This window comes from Canis lupus, chromosome 15 (genome assembly GCF_003254725.2).
Source record: "Canis lupus dingo isolate Sandy chromosome 15, ASM325472v2, whole genome shotgun sequence".
Classification (NCBI taxonomy): Eukaryota; Metazoa; Chordata; class Mammalia; order Carnivora; family Canidae; genus Canis; species Canis lupus.
Window position 1 is genome coordinate 31,920,155 of NC_064257.1, and position 16,326 is coordinate 31,936,480.

Consider the following 16,326-nt stretch of genomic DNA (forward strand, 5'->3'; position numbering starts at 1 on the left):
CTTTTCTCCAGGACAGAAAATGCCTGCTTGTTTCACTAACCCAAAAAAAGGAAATTTTTTTCTAGCTCAGAGGAATATTATCATTTGTATGTGTTTACTCTTGTTAAAATGGTGCAAATTCTCTGCACAATTTTTTCTTGGTTAAAGCTGAACACAAGCAAGAAGTTTCAAGCTTCCATTACTTATTTTATATCACTTTGATTTGTGTGTGCGTGTGTGTGTGTGTGTGTGTGTGTGTGCCTTTTAACCCTGAATGTCCTGGAGAATAACATGTCCAGAAACTTCATACAAATTCAGCCATGAAATGATTTCTTTTAAATTAGTGTCATCATACTTGTAGACCCAGCATCTTAAAACAATTAATGGGGGCTATTGATATTAAAAATTTCTTAATCATTTCCTTTCTTCCTTAGTATATAAGAAAAATAAACAAAAAAGTAGCAGTTGCCCTTGCAGAAACCAAGAGGATTATTACTGAGGTAATATACTTTCTGAATTTCATTGAAATTATTTTAAGCCTTCTTAAAAAAATAGTATGACTCTTTCCTAGATGCTAATTGCTAAGTATAATGTCACTACTCCACTAAAGTTAGTTGCCACCGTTTATAAGAGTTTCATAAAAAATAGTAATTTCTGGCTCCCTAAACTACTTCAGCCCATTAAATTAACTCTATCATTCAGATTATTTGTAGGATGTCATTTATGCCTTTGGTATGATTTTCAATATCAAAATTTAACCCTCAGGAGATAAATGAAACTGTAACTGCAGAGCAAAATAAAATCCCCCAGCACTAGGTGAATGAAAAACTTCAATAATAATTGAGGTTTTAAGATAATTAATTTAAAATAGACATTGCAGATGACATTTATCCATATATAAGGACTGCTATAAGGCATTTGGTTCTTTTTTCCAGTCAAAATAGCAAGAGGAAAAGAAAAACCCACAGGAATTTATGTCACTGGGAGCCCACATAACCAGTGGTCATTGTGTTACCTTGTTTTAAAATTAGCAAGAAAAAGAACCTACACCCTCCACCCTCCTTTTCTAGTGATGTACCTTACAATAAAATTTCATTTGCATTGAAAATACTGTCTGGGCTTTTTCCTTCTCTGTCAGGAATTATGTAGCTAACTGTGAGATTATCTTTAATAAGTAGCATAAGTATTTTCAATGTTTATTTTCACCTCTCGTGATAATTTCTATTCTTTTCTAGGTTGTAGAAATATACATTTATTTGACTTCTGCAGTTAATCACCAGAGTTCACATCTCTGAGGTTTTAAAAGTTCTGAAAATATGCAAGAATTCAAGAGGGAACTAAATCCTTATATATATAACCCAACTACAAATACTCTGCTGATCCAGAAAACTTCTCTACAAATACTTTCTAAAGAGGTAAAACATTTCATTAATACAAATACAAAATATATCAATATAGATACTCATGGTGTTAGGTTAGAGTATTTTTTTAATAAACATCTTTGCAAGAACAGAAAGAACTAAAACAATGCATTCAACCATTTTACCAAAAATTAAACTTCTGTCTTCAAGCAATACTTGTTTAAAATGCTGCATAAAGATTATCAAAAGTTTAGCACGATTTTCTTTTTTTTTTTTTTTCTTTTCTGCTTCTCACCAAATAATTCCTTTTGCTCTCAACTTGATCGAAGTTTTATTAGTCTGTAGCAGAGTTCAGGACAATTATTGAAAACCATACCTTTTAATCCGGGGATTTGCCACAGGAGCCCTCAAAGCTGAGATGTAATTACACTAAATATTCAGCCCAAGCAAAAGAGTTTGCAGGTGTGGAAAGGAGGAGGGGGTAGGTGCTGCTCTGTGACTGTCACTAGGTTGAGAACCTCCTGCTTCTACTCCATAGCACAGTTAAAAAATAAGGTTTCCCTCAATGAACACAATCCGGCTGACACCCACATTAGATCATATGGTAATGATATGTCTCTTGTATGGCAGCCAGAAAGTTTATCGGCCTTTTTTCTCCCCATTTGCTTTATTCCTTTTGCATCTGCTTAAGACTCTAAACTGCTTATGTGGTATAGAGGGGCAACTTGATCTGAAATTTGTTTTATTGTGTTGATTCATTTCCCTAAAACACAGTAACTAAAGGGTTTGCTTCCCCACCCCCAGCCTGACTCCACTATCCACCCTTTCGAGTCTTGTTTATAAGGAACGTTTATACTTCCGAAATGACCGTTTTTCTTGCTTTCATGATGTGTATGTAAATCTGGCAAATGGAACTAAATTAATTTTGTAGATATTTTAAATGTGGTCTGCAGGAAAACACATGGGTAGATTTCTGTGAAAATACTCTTTCAGATGCTTACTTGCCTTGGGCTGTTTGTGCAAATCCAAGGACTCTGCTGTGGAGTTTTTCTATGTATTTTGAACAGATTTCTAAAGTGTCCTGGAAGAAAGTGATGGATTTATATGAAAAGAAAGTCACTTATTGCTATTATTATCATTTCATATTATTCATCATCTTTCTTGTTGTTTACCAGCCACTGAGTTTCTCTTTATTTTTCTAAATCAAACACACAGATACTAGAAATTGGTCACATTTTCATTTAGCCTGGGTGTGAAAATTTTGATTTTTCCCGGACAACACTTGTATATAGTCCAGAACTTTGAAAAGGCAACAGAGTCTGTGGCTCTTTTCAAATTTCAGTAAATATAGAAGAGAAAGTGTAAATACAAGAAAAGGTATTTATTTAGCCACTGGAAGGTTTTTTTGAGATTTTGTAATTCCCTTGCTGGATGCTGTTTAATTCTCTCCCTGTGTGTCTCTATGTTTTGACTTGTATCTTTATGCCCTGGCCCCCAGGCTGTTACCAGGTGGAAACTTGAAATCAACATCTGTGAAACATGAGAGCTAGCCCTCCCATCCTCCACCTTCCCTCTCCTTCCTCCCCCCATCCAAATGCACAATTCTACAGTAAATACTTTTGCCTTGATGAAACCTGAAGGAATTAAATTCTTGAGTGGGTATCTAAAGGAGGGGAGGGGTGCTGTCACATGACATTTTTCCCTATTTCCCAAGACCTGCCTCCCTAATTTTATCACATCCTACCCCCACGCCTCCTCTCTTTGACATTGAATAACCACATGCCCACTTTTTCGGATGGTTTAGAAAAAAGCCAGGTATTATTTTCCCTGGACGTTGGTGCAGGATCCATGATTCCTTTATGTGGAATTAATTATGTTTCCCCCTTGAACTCCTCTTGCATCCATTTCTTTCCTATGACATGCGATCGCTCCTCCTTCATGGTATAGATGTCTATGTACATGTCTCACCCCAAGGGATGAAGCACACCATTTTCATTTGTAGAGTCCCTGCTCCCAGCAGTCATGGTATTTAGTAAATTCTCAAGGACACACTTAATGAATGACCGCATAAAGGCAATCAGGTCATTGGCTATGGATTCCACGACAATTACCGTCTTGGCCAGCCCTGGTTTGCTCCTTATCAAAGTCCAACCCTACCATAGTGTATATGATGAATAATGGCAGTAATTGTTACCAAAGAGAGAGAAAGGGATGGGGGGGGGGGCGATAAAAGTATTAAGGATAAAATGGAAGAAGTAGGAAAGGAAGAGGAAAAGAAGACATGTTATCTAAGTCATCTTACTTTTATAAAGCAGAGCCATTTTCGTTGCCATTCACGTCTGGGTCTTTTCCTCTGATAGTAAGTGTGTGAACTGTGACAGCATATTTAACCTCTCTGAGTCTCAGTTCCCATATCGGTATGATAGGTAAAAATTACTGCCTGCCTCAAAATATTGGAGAGATGATGAAATGAAGCAGTATATATAAAGCACATGACTCAGAGCATGGCCCAATAAATTAAGCTCTCCATAAATGTTAGCTTTTTTTGTTTTCTGGTGTATGTCACAGCAATCCTTTGAGATGAGCGAGGGAAATCGTTTTTACTATTTCCATTATACAGATGAGGAAACAGAGTCCAATGATCTGCCTAAGTTCACAGGGCTGGTAAGGAGCACAACAGAAACTAATACTCAGAACCTCTTGTGCCTAATGCAGTCTTCCGCTATTGTACTAGATTTTAAGAAAGATCAAACTCTTAAGATAAAGAAAATGAATTAGGAAAATTCTTGGGTAACATGTCTTTGCAGATTAGTTTAAAACCCGTGATCAAGTTATAATTCTTTTTACATGTCATATTTGTGCAAGAACAGATATTTCCTTTTTTTTTTTTTTAATTTTAGTGAGAACTTCACTTCCAAAACCCCAAGGATTTTACCAAACCGAATCTTATTTAAAATCTATCCCTTTAATCAGATGCTGAGTTGCTTACATTGTCCCACTCACTTTTAGGAAGAAGACACTAAGACACAACCGAAGTTATACGCAGATAAATCACAAAGATGCCATGGGGTTATCATTACAATCCTGGTCCCTTGCAATCTATGGGGAGATGGAACACTTTTGAAGCTAGAAGCAATTCTTGTACAGAGACTGCTGAAATTTATCCTGCCTTGGAATGTTTGGGGGTAGGTTTCGCTGAAACTTTGGCTGCCTTATAGATATTTGAAATATTCAGATTCAGAGCACATACCACATCTGCTGTTAAAACCACTTAAACCATGATTTCTACTGACAACCCACCAGTTAACAGGGTAACTATATTCTACATGTTGTCAAAGTTCATTTCAAGGCTAGTCACTCTTTCTCCCCAACATCAAATACAAGTGATCTAAATTGTACCTGTATATTAAAGATGTGAAGAATGCCAGAGTTTGAAAGGTTTCCTTTGGACAGCCTTTTATTTTCTAAGAGGTCTAGAAGCAAGTGATTATCTTCACAAACCTGATGTGACTGGTTTATTCTTAGACTGACTCTTCCAAGTCAGGTCAGGGGCTAGAGTGGGTTGCCTGGCTCTTTATTTTGCCACCCTAGACAGATTTTTCTCTTTCAGACAAAAATGAAGGTTCATGTGGAATTCAGAGCAGCCTGGAATGCAGGGTGGCTTGAAACACACCCCGGTAGTAGGAAACTATTACCTCGCCCATGGTTCTTTCCCACAAGCCTCCACTCCCCTGACCCATCACCATTGAGCCTTGTGTAAATGACCTAACCTCTCTGTCTCTTGGGTTTTTAATCTATAAAATGTGGATAAGCCCAGTACTACCTACTTTATAGATTTGTGGAGAGGTTTAAAATAGGTTAACATAGACAGCACTTAAATTGTGCCTGACACACCTCAAATAATGCACAAATGTTGTTTGTTGCTTCTGCTGCTATACTCCTGTGGTGGTGGTGTTCCAAGACTTTCCTTGGATGTTCCAGTCCGATTACTGGACTGTATCCTTGTCCTAGCCCAAGATGCAAGAAATTACCTAAGCCGTGATATAGTTGGAAAAACCACGACTTTGCAGTTAGATAAGTTTGAGTTTAAATCTTTACTTTGTACTCACTAAATAAATGCCTGCCTTTCCTCAAGCATAACATGTTACTGGGTTCCAAGACCTGCTCAAATGCATTCATAGACTTTATCTAGAGATTCCAGGTGAAGAATCTCCACTCTGAGAATCGGGACCAGGGCAGGGTAAATTATGAGTGAAGATAGGGAAAAGGTACCTCTGTTTCACCACAGAGAGGTACTCAATTCTTTAATTCTCTGCCTCTTTTTCTGAATGCTCAGGAGCATCTCTTTTATCAGTGGCAGTCAAGGGATTTTTATTCTTTTCATAAATTGATCAGTTTGTACTGGGACAAGGCAACATTTATGAAATATCTAGTAGTATGAGCAAAGAACATACCTCTCTGTTAAAGACAAGGAAATTTCCAGTAACTTATCAGTCAATCAACCAGCAAATACTGATCAAGGAGCCACTATGTGAGAAAATATTAATACCAGGCACTATGGAAGATACCAAGAAATACAATGTACAGTGTGACAGACATGACCTTAAAGAACTCACACCAGTAAGGAGATAGGGCATAAACCATATAGACATATATATTATATCAAATACATATGTGTGTGTGTGTGTGTGTGTGTGTGTATACATATATAATAACATTCTAGAGTTTTCATTCCAGGAAACTTATAGTGCATTATATAATTACAATTTCTAGCCAAAGTAAAGTATGATATAATTAAAAATAATTGTCTTAGAAAGGCAGAGGAGGGATGAAAGAGAGATCATTTTACACATGGATAGTTAGGTAAGTGTTTATGGAGAACAAGGTACAATTTGAGCTGCTAAATCCTGAGGGATAAAAAGAATGTGAAAGAAGAGAGGCAGCTTTTTAGTCCGGCGGAACAGAGCTATCAAAATCTTGGCAATGGGAAGGCATAAGACAATAAATAAATCAATGTGGCTTAGGTGGATGTTTTCTTTCAAAAAACCATGAGCCCTTTTCTTAGTCTTGAATATCCAACTACTGCCATGGTGTCTGACATGTTGAAGTCACACAGTAAATGAATGTTCCCTGTTAATGTTGAAAACTAGCAGGAGAAAAGGTAAGAAATTAGGGTAGGACTTGACTGAAAAGTCTCCCATAGGGCACACGTGAATGTATTTAATTGTTCACCAAATACATTTGGTGATTAATATCTGCCAATTAATGTGCTGGTAGTTGGATGTTATCAAAGGTATTTGAATGAGGTAATAGCATGATAAAATTTTATTTTGGCAAATAAAATCTAGCAAGTTTATGCAGGGTGGTGAAACTAGAATCAAGGACACTAATAAAGAAGATAATATTGCTTTAGTCTTGATGTATTAATATCTTAGTAACAAGAACGTGAACATGGTAAAAATAGGCCCACCACTCAGGAAGGGGATGTTATATATTAAAGATAAATGTTTAGAGCACCCATTCTGTGCCACGCACTCTGCTGTGTTCCTTAAATGCATTATCTCCATTAAGACTCATGATAACCCTGTCATTTATTTAGGCACTATCATAATCAATTCGTATAATCAATTCTTTTTTAAAACTTTATTTCCAAGTGATCTGTTCACCTGAGATGGAGCTGGAACTCACAACCGGATCAAGAATCACATGTTCTGAGAGCCAGTCAGGTGCCCCCCTCATAATCAGTTTTAAAAGCAGAGAACTGAGGCTTGAAGGAGCCAGGCACTTCGCTTGTTGTTCCTGCAACCCTGACCAGCTTCTTTGTTATGGAAGCAAAGGCAGGGAGAGTCAACTTCTTTGCTTGCATCTCTGTCTCAAGGGAGAACATTTTTTTTAAACGGAAAAGAGCAGCAAACAAAAAGGAGTAAGCTAGCAAATGCTCTTATGTATGTAAAAATCATAAGAAATTAACCATTTTATGTAAATTCAGCTTTTAGGGTGCTACAATGATTTGTAGCCTCGATGGTGACTCTAGTGCAAGTAACCAGGGAGAAATCATGCCATCTGAATTATGAGATTTTAAAAAAGAAAGAAAGAAGGATTCATGTAGAATCTTTCCTTCTGAATTTTCACATGGGGCAAAACCTTATGTTGAACGACGTCTTCTCACACTGAGTGATAGCAGAATTGTTGTCATCTTACGGATGAGACCAGCTCAGGACACGTGCATATTGGAAGTGAGAGGAAACTCCAAAAGAGAGAGAGAGCCAGACATTTCCTGGAAGACCACCTCCTGGCCCTGCACCTGCCTCTTTACTGACTAGCTGCCTAGTGCTGCGGGAAGCATGTCCTGCTACCATAAACCATTGAAGTCAACTCCTTTGGCAATGCTGTACCTCCTTTTCAAACAAAGGAGAACATCCAATGTGAAGACGAAGGTTAAGCTCAAGCACAGGAGGAGAGAGAATAGAATCATGTGCAATGCTTAACTTAGAAGAAGCAGAGGAGACCCTGTATTCATGGTCTCAAAGATCATTCCTTCAACAAAGATCATTTCCTTAGTTTTTCAGGGAGGTAGCATAGTATAATTTTTGAGCACACAGACCCTGGGACCATAACGCTCAGGTTGGACTCTTGACTCTGCCACTGGTTATCTGTGTGACCTTAGGCAGCTTCCCTGTTGACCATGGCACAGGAGGAAACAATGAGTCTGTAGGGGTGTAGGATAGAGCCATAGAAGATAAGCTACATAAGTTTATGTCAAGGAATGAAAATGTCAGAATGGCCTGAGGATTTTAAGAGATTGTTTTCTTCCTCATGTTGTTTTTTCCTTCATACTCTAGCCCAAAAGTTATGTTTAGTTTGGAGCACTCAAATGCAGGTCATGTCTGGGCAGTGTGTATTTACTGCATGGCACCTATTTGGTCTGTAAATATTCTCCTTTTCATTTACCCTGTATCCTAGGAAAAATGAATGTCCCACCACAGAATACAGGCCTGTTGAATTTCAGCAGGCAAACGAAGGAAAAGTTTTGTTCTAATGTCTGCACGGTAGAATGCTGACTTGGTTTAGGAACTTTTCCTGAGATAGTTATAGCCCTTTGACAACTACTTGATCTGATCCAAGTTGTCCCTTCAATAGCAATATTTTGTTCCTTGTGATTTGCCTTGTTGAGGTAAATTCTTTAATAATTCATGAGATGAATTTTTTGATGTAGATATAGTTTAACATGACGACAGAGTGAAACACGCTTTCTCATTTGAATCATGTGAGAGTTTTTATATTTGGAAATAGTCCTTTATTTTGAATAAATCCACTTCAAATACTTGAGGAAATACTACTGTGCAGAAATAATTTACGTGCCCATTTTTGTAGAATGATGTCTAAGCATATCATTTATAAAACCATTAAATCACCACTATGTGAGCCTGCTTTATAATTATGAATCTATGGGGATAAAAAAGAAAATTGAGGCAGGATCACATTTGGTCTTTCAGGTTTAAATCTCTTTGGAGCTTTCTTCATCAAAAGGTTGGCTTCTCATGAAACATCTTCATTCCTGGAGGCCAGTTTCAGTAACTTCCCTAGCATTACTCATGGTCTGAAACAATACAAAATCCAACTAGAAACAGAGTATTTAATTCTTCCCATAGGCCAAGAGCCATAGAAGTGTGTGCTATCAAAGCAGCTTTTTAAATAGGTGATTTGTTAACCTTCTGAATGATAAGAACGTTATGTGCCTGAGGAGAGTAATACCACATAGCAAAAGCTGCTGAGAGATTTCAGGAAATATTGAGACCTGTTTTTTTTTCTGCTTTCATGTAGTTGCAAATCTTGATGGTTGCCAGCTGGTAATTAAAACATGGTGACACCAATGTTATATTAAGAAATATATAATGGTGCCATTGCAAATTTGGTGGTTTCAAAGGCCACGTGTGTGTGTGTGTACTTGTGTGTGTGGTAAAAGTATACATAATGTAAATGTTATCACTTTTTATTTTTATTTTTTTAAATTTTTTAAGATTTTATTTATTCATGAGAGACACACAGAAAGAGAGAGAGGGGCAGAGACACAGGCAGAGGGAGAAGCAGGCTCCATGCAGAGAGCCCAACGTGGGACTCAATCCTGGGTCTCCAGGATCACACCTCAGGGCTGAAGGCAGGTGCTAAACCGCTGCGCCACCAGGGCTGCCCTACTTTTTATTTTTAAATGTTCAATTTAGGAGTATTAAGTTATAATGTCCATTTCCAGAACATTTTCATCATCCCAAACAGAAACTCTGTACCTACTAAACAATAACTCCCCATTTCTTTCTCCCCTTTGTCCTCAGTAAACCCTATTCTATCATCTCCATAAATCTGTCTATTCTAGATATGTCATATAGGCAGAATCATACAACAAATTTTTGATTTAGAAAAAAAGATTTTGGGGTTTTTTTGGTTGTTGTTAGTTATAAATACATATATTTAAATGGAGGATAATGAAATAGGAGGGAATTATCACAGGCAATGAAGAAGCCAGAACCACATTGCACTGAGGGAAGTGTTTCTTCTTGGAGAACAACCCTGGCCTCCATCAATACATCCTGGTCAATGGGCCTGGGAGTTTGGTATGTTTACATTACATATGAAATTTAAAGACACCTAACATTTTTAATTAAAATCATTACCAAACAAAAATAACAGTTAAAAAATACAGAATATTTTTGTAGAAAGTCATTCACCAAGAAAGCTTTAATATCACCAAGTATTTATTTACAAACATTGAAATTATAATCTGAAGACCAGCTAATGCATTTGGAATGATGGCACTGACTTCTTATCAGTAGGCATTTATTTTCAGTTCTCTGCTCAGTACTGATAACTGAGCTTCAGTCAAGTATCTGTGTTTTGTCACAGCAGTTCTGTGAAACGAGAACATAAGGCTATGTTTTATGATTATAAAATACAGTGAAAGTAACTTGGCATAGTCCAATAAACTTTGGTCTTACTAGAAATATTTTCTACACTATTTTTCTGAAAGTACTAAAAACAGTATCTTCCTGAAAGAGTAGCCTCTATTTCTGTAAAGTGCTTTTAAAATTTCTTTTAAAATATGGAGTATGCTGAAATTAAAAACAAACCACTTAAATGTTTAATTCCAAACCATAGAAATAATTCAAGCCTTGAGTGTAGAGATTTGGGGGGAGAAAAATTCAGTACTGGACAAAAGCTACCTTGGGAGAAGTGAAGTTTCTTTCATTCATAATTTAAGAGTCATAATTCAGTTCACTCCAAACTGAATTTTTGTTAAGACATCCTGGATTGTGGGTACTGGAATGAAAGTGCTCCATCAGAGCAGGGCTATGTGTCCCTTTTGTTCACTGCTCCATCTCTTATGCATAAAACAGGCAGAGTATGTGGTGGGACAAGGTAAATGGTAATTGAATATTAGCCTTTAGGATCTAAGGTTCCACAAACCCTAAGGCACACACATTCATTCTTCCATTTTACCTGCCATTAAACAGCCAGAAGAACGAGTCTTCCCCGACAGAGTCCCCTTAGGCTGGCAGAGGATCAAGTCAATGTTCCACCTAAGCTGGGTATTTTGAAGAGCTCAGCCCTGCCCGCTTCCCTGCCATACTGCAGGGTTGAGACATCACCATCCCTATTTGTTCTCCAAGATCCCACAAATGACCGTTAGGCTCCCACACATAGAACTGCAAAAACTCATCTGTCTCAATGTTCTTATGTCCCTCTCCATATCCATTTCCATATCCCGAGGCTTTTTTTCACACCACATCTTTCCAATGACAACTGTCATTTCCCCTATATGTCAGTGACCCTCAAAATTCAGTCAGTTCACCCACATCATAATTTTTTATCATCTCTGTTTTACTCAATGATTATGTATTTTAGTAGTGATAATTCATTATTTACTTGTTATTGTTCTATAATAAGAAAGTCTGCAAAACCACATCATCCTGTTGTAGTTAAATTTTCTGTTGCATGCTCAAATAACTACATAATTATTCTAATAAGACTATTCATCAATGTATCACCTAAATTTGCATCACCTATTATCAAGGGTAGAGGTTTTACTTCTTGGAAAATATTCAATTATCCCTAATCCAATACTTTAAAACCAAATTCCAATACTTTACATTTAATTTAATGCTAGCAACGATTAATCCATGATAGATGTCACTCATATTTGGGGGCTTCCCACCTAAGGCCAGTTTATTTTGTTGGGATCAGGTTAGAAACATATCCCTAGTTCTTCCCATTTGGGAGATCATTCAGACGTCTTTCGAAATATCATACAGACCCTCAATAACAACAGTGTGAAGGCTACACTAATTTTATTTCCTGTGTGTTAAAACTACTCTAACAGGTCCCAGGTAGATCAAGCTGCTCTGCTCTTACTGGAGAAAGTTACCTGAAGCAAGTGTCTAGTCCAAGTCTCACGAGTCTTCTAATGTCCTATAAACCCCACATTAGATCTTTCCTAACAGACTCCCTTATTTAATGCCTTACTCTATTTCCAGTCTGGCCTCTCAGGCTTTTCCTTGACACTTGGAACTCTTACGTGGGCATATAGTCAGAGATGTCTCGGGTCAGCTTCACCAGAAAGCAGATCTTGAGACAAAGCTTCCTCGCAGGAGGTTGATTGGAGAAAACTCTCAAAAACAACCCTTGTGAGGGAGAGAGAGAAGCAGGATGAGAAAGGAGAAGCAGAGCTGTGCTGCAGTCATAGCCACAGCCTCAGCTGAGCAGGTGGGAGCTTCTGGAGCTCAGAAGATTTGAGACTTAACTTGAATTCAGCAAGGCAGCCAAACTTCCCATACCCCAACATCAGCCAGATATAGTGCATGAGTCGCCCCCAGGAAGAGGCTTAGCCTCCTGCAAGGGGAACTTCCTGCACCAATGGGACCATGCTGTGAACTGTCAGTTCTCAAAATTTCTGGCAGCTGGAGGAATGAATGCCTCAATGCTGAAGAGATCTGGGCAACGGTCCACAGCAGCCACCACAAGGGCTTCCAGTCTTATCATGTAGGGAAAAACAAGCTACGTTTTCATATAAATATAGTTCACAGAATTTTCCATTATTTTGAAAAGATCTTTGTAATTGTTTATCTCACTAAACTATGGGTTGGTTGAATGAAGAGGCCACGTCTCTTCAACTTCATCATTCCAGACATCTGGCATAATGGCTATCCAGTTGCTCAATAATTGCTTGTTAAGTCATTGAAACTAAAACATTGGACATTTGACACAAGTACATAAACAAATTACATATATATATACATATAAAAGTCATGAAATTGGCTAACAGACTTATATATGACTGTTTATATATCACTGAGAGGATAGGAATGCCAGGTGGACCATATGAATGGGATTTTGTTATAAAGCGTGATGAATTGCAACCTAGGCCAGGGGTTTTCAGACATGCTAGCACTTGAGGGTTTAGGAAAGATGTGGCTGTTCCTTCCCCCAACCCTCCTCTGCAACCAGAGAAACACTGACATTTTCTGTTCACATCATCCCATCTTTAAGAAAAAGGTCCATAGAAATCCAACAGTTTCAACATCTATTCAGGCTGCTACCACAAAACATCACAGACTGGGTGGCTTATAAACAACAGACATTTCTTTCTCACAATTCTGGAGGCTGGGAAGTCCAAGATCAAGGCATTGGCAGATTCAGTGTTTGGTGAGAACCCACTTCCTGGTTCACAGACCATTGTCTTTTTTCCTATAAACCTCACAGGGCAAAAGGTGCGAGGGGCCTTCGCTTGCTCCTCTTATATGAGAGCATGAATCCCAACCATCAATGCTCGACTCTCATGACCTAATTACCTCTCAAAGTCCCTACTTCCAAATGCCCTCATTGAGGATTAGATCTCAATATACAGATTTTTGCAGGTGGGGTGGGGAGTATAAACATTGAGTTTATAACACACTGTACTCTAATTTCTCAATTTACAAATTGCTTTAAAGTAGGATAATCACAAGAATATAAAAATTAGATGTATCATGTCGTTCTTAAAAATTTTGACTATTTATAAGATTAAAAAAATTTTGTCTAGCTTTCTAAGACAAAGTTGGCTTTAGATCTTTCTTCTTTTGTGATATGTGCACTTATTGCTATAAATTCCTCCTTCCCATTGCTGTGTATGGTATTCCGCAAATTTTGGTAATTTGTTTTCTTGTTTCCATTTACTTCAAACGAAAATTTCTCATCTTTGACTGAAGCATTTGTCTTCTTTAACCTAAATTTATTTAAAAGTATGTTGTCTAATTTCAAATACGTGGGGATTTCCTAGCTATCTCTGATGTGTATCTTAATTCCACTGACTTTAAGAACATACTTTGTATATTTTCTTATCTATTAAATTTACTAAGGTGTATTTTATGTCCCAGAATGTGATCAGTTCTGGTGAATGTTCTGTGTAATGGATATGTCCTCTGTTATCATTGGTTGGAGTATTCCATAAATATCAGTTAGATCAAGTTGATTGATAATGACATCTTCGTTAAATATATTCCAATTTTCTGCTTGATCTATTAGATACTGAAAAAGCTAGGCATCAACTAAAATAGTGAATTTGTTCATATCTTCCTCCGGTCTTATCAGTTTTTGCCTAATATTTTTTGACACACTGCTGTTAGGTGCATATGCATTTAAGAGAAATTAAAATTGATTCCTTTATGTTTATGTAATGCCTGTGTATTCATGATGAATTATCCTCATTCTGAAGTATGTTTTGTTTGAAATTAATACAAAGTCTTTAGTTTTATTTTGATTATTGTTAGTATAATGTATATCACTCTCTTTTAACCAATCCGAGATTTTGTTTTTAAAGTTAGTTTCTTTTTTTTTAATATTTTTTGTTTATTTATTCATGAAAATACACAGAGAGGAGAGAGAGAGAGGCAGAGACACAGGCAGAGGGAGAAGCAGGCTCCATGCAGGGAGTCTGACATGGGACTCGATCCCAGGTCTCCAGGATCAGGCCCTGGGCTGAAGGCCGTGCACCGCTGACCCACCCTGGCTGCCCTAAAGTTGGTTTCTATGAGGCGGTAAAAAGTTGGGCCTTGCTTTTTTATCCATCCGACAGTCTCTGAATTTTAACTGGCGTTTTGACCTTGAAAACCATTCTTCATAGAGTTGGGTTAATATCTAACATTTTTGTGACTTTATTTGTGGAACTTTTTTCTTTTTTCCCCTTTCTGCTTTATCTGGCTTTTAAGTGAGCATCTTACATGATTCCCTTTTATCTCCTGCCTGTCTTAGCATGTGAATTAGTTTGTAAAAGTTTAATGGTTGCCTTAGATTTTCCAATATACATTTCTAAATAATCTAATTTACATTCAATCAATACCATACTGGTTCCCTTGTAGTGCAATATACCATATAACCATTTTCAGCCCCTCCTTCCTCTCCTTGTGACATTGCTGCCATTCATTTCACTTAACAATATGTAATAATCACACAGAACATTGTTGCTATTACGACTCTGTACAAAGTTATCTATAAAAAGTTATCTTCATACAAAGAATGAGAAAAGTAAAATATTTTTATTTTATCTTTATCTTTTTTCTCCTAGCACTCTCCCTTTCTTTGGGTAGATGGAAGCTTTGAAGTTTGTGGCCTGTATCACTTACCTTCTCCTTAAAGAAATCCTTTAACTTTTTTTTTTTTCATACAGGTATCTTGGTGATGAATGTTTCTAGTTTTTGTGTAAGGGAGTTTTTATTTCTTTTTCACTTTGAAGGATAATTTTTCTGAAAACAGAATTCCTTAGCTGGTCCTTTCTCTCTCTCTCTCTCTCTCAATACTTTAAATTCATCCCACCTTGTTCTTCCTTACATGATTTCTTACAGAAAAAAGTCCACTGTATCCTTGCTCCTCTATAGGTAAGGTACACTTATCTGTTCCTCTCTGGATTCTTTCAAGATTTTTTTTGTGCCTTTTTTTTTTTTTTTTTTTTTGGAGGGAGAGGGGTTCTAAATATAATATGCCTAGATGGGGCAGCCTGGGTGGCTCAGCGGTTTAGCACTGCCTTCAGCCTGGAGCCTAATCCTGGAGACCCGGGATCTGCATGGGGCCTGTTTCTCCCTTCGCCTGTGTCTCTGCCTCTCTCTCTCTCTCTCTCTCTCTCTCTCTATGTCTCTTATGAATAAATAAATAAAATATTTTAAGAAAATAAAAAAATAAAAAAAAATATGCCTCTTGTTGTGTTCTGGTATGTATTCCACTTACTGTTCTCTGACCTTCCTGGATCTGTGGTCGGTGTCTTTCTTAAATTTTGGAAGACTTCCAACCATTATTATTGCAAATGTTTCTTTCTTTTTCTGGTATTACAATTATGTGTATGTTACGTCTTTTGACATTATTCTACAGTTTGGGGATGTTCTGGGTTTTTCTTTTTTTTTTTGTTTTTTTTTTCCTAGTTTGTTTGCTTTTGTTTTTCCATTCTCTCTTCCTCTTTGAATTCCAATTTGTGAGGTTACTACTGATCTCTCTTCAAGCTCACTGATTCTTTCCTTAAGCATATCTAGTATCTGGTTTACTGATGAGTTCTCACAGGCATTCTTTGTGTCTGTTATGAATTTGGGATTTCCAGCATTTCTTTTGTATTCTTCCTCTGGGTTTCCATCTCTGTGCTATGTTACCAAAGTGTTCTTGCATGTTGTCTATTTCTTCCATTAGAGCTGGTAACATATTATCAAAGACTTTAAAAATCTCCTGTGGTTATGCCCCTATCTATGTTATAACTGAGTATGGTTCGAAGGCTTACTTTGTTTCTCTATACTCAAAGCTAAGCTTGTTTTATCAGGTGAGGGGAACTCAGGTAGTAAATGGGACTGTGGCATGAGGATTTACATTAATATGTTTAGGAATTGAACTGTATTTATATTACTGTGGCTTTAGGTGACTAAAGCTCCAAATTTTTCTAGTGTACTTGGTTTGTCTCCCCAGTTGACTTTAGATTTTCCTA

At 37.2% G+C, this 16,326-nt stretch overlaps 1 protein-coding gene across 11 annotated transcripts in view; it reads right to left on the reverse strand.

Moving 5' to 3' along the window:
• DCN (decorin) overlaps positions 1-12,279 on the reverse strand; it is a 53,675-nt gene extending 41,396 nt beyond the window's left edge. For 4 of the 11 annotated variants that reach the window (XM_025439548.3, XM_049094590.1, XM_049094584.1 and 1 more), the window contains exon 1: positions 1,717-1,904. The gene's annotated coding sequence lies outside the window, so the exon portion shown is untranslated. Of the gene's footprint in view, positions 1-1,716; positions 2,097-2,345; positions 2,422-11,907 lie in introns of those variants that run through there. The other 7 variants (XM_049094587.1, XM_049094589.1, XM_049094585.1 and 4 more) reach the window with 7 other exon arrangements.
• Positions 12,280-16,326: the final 4,047 nt, after the last annotated feature.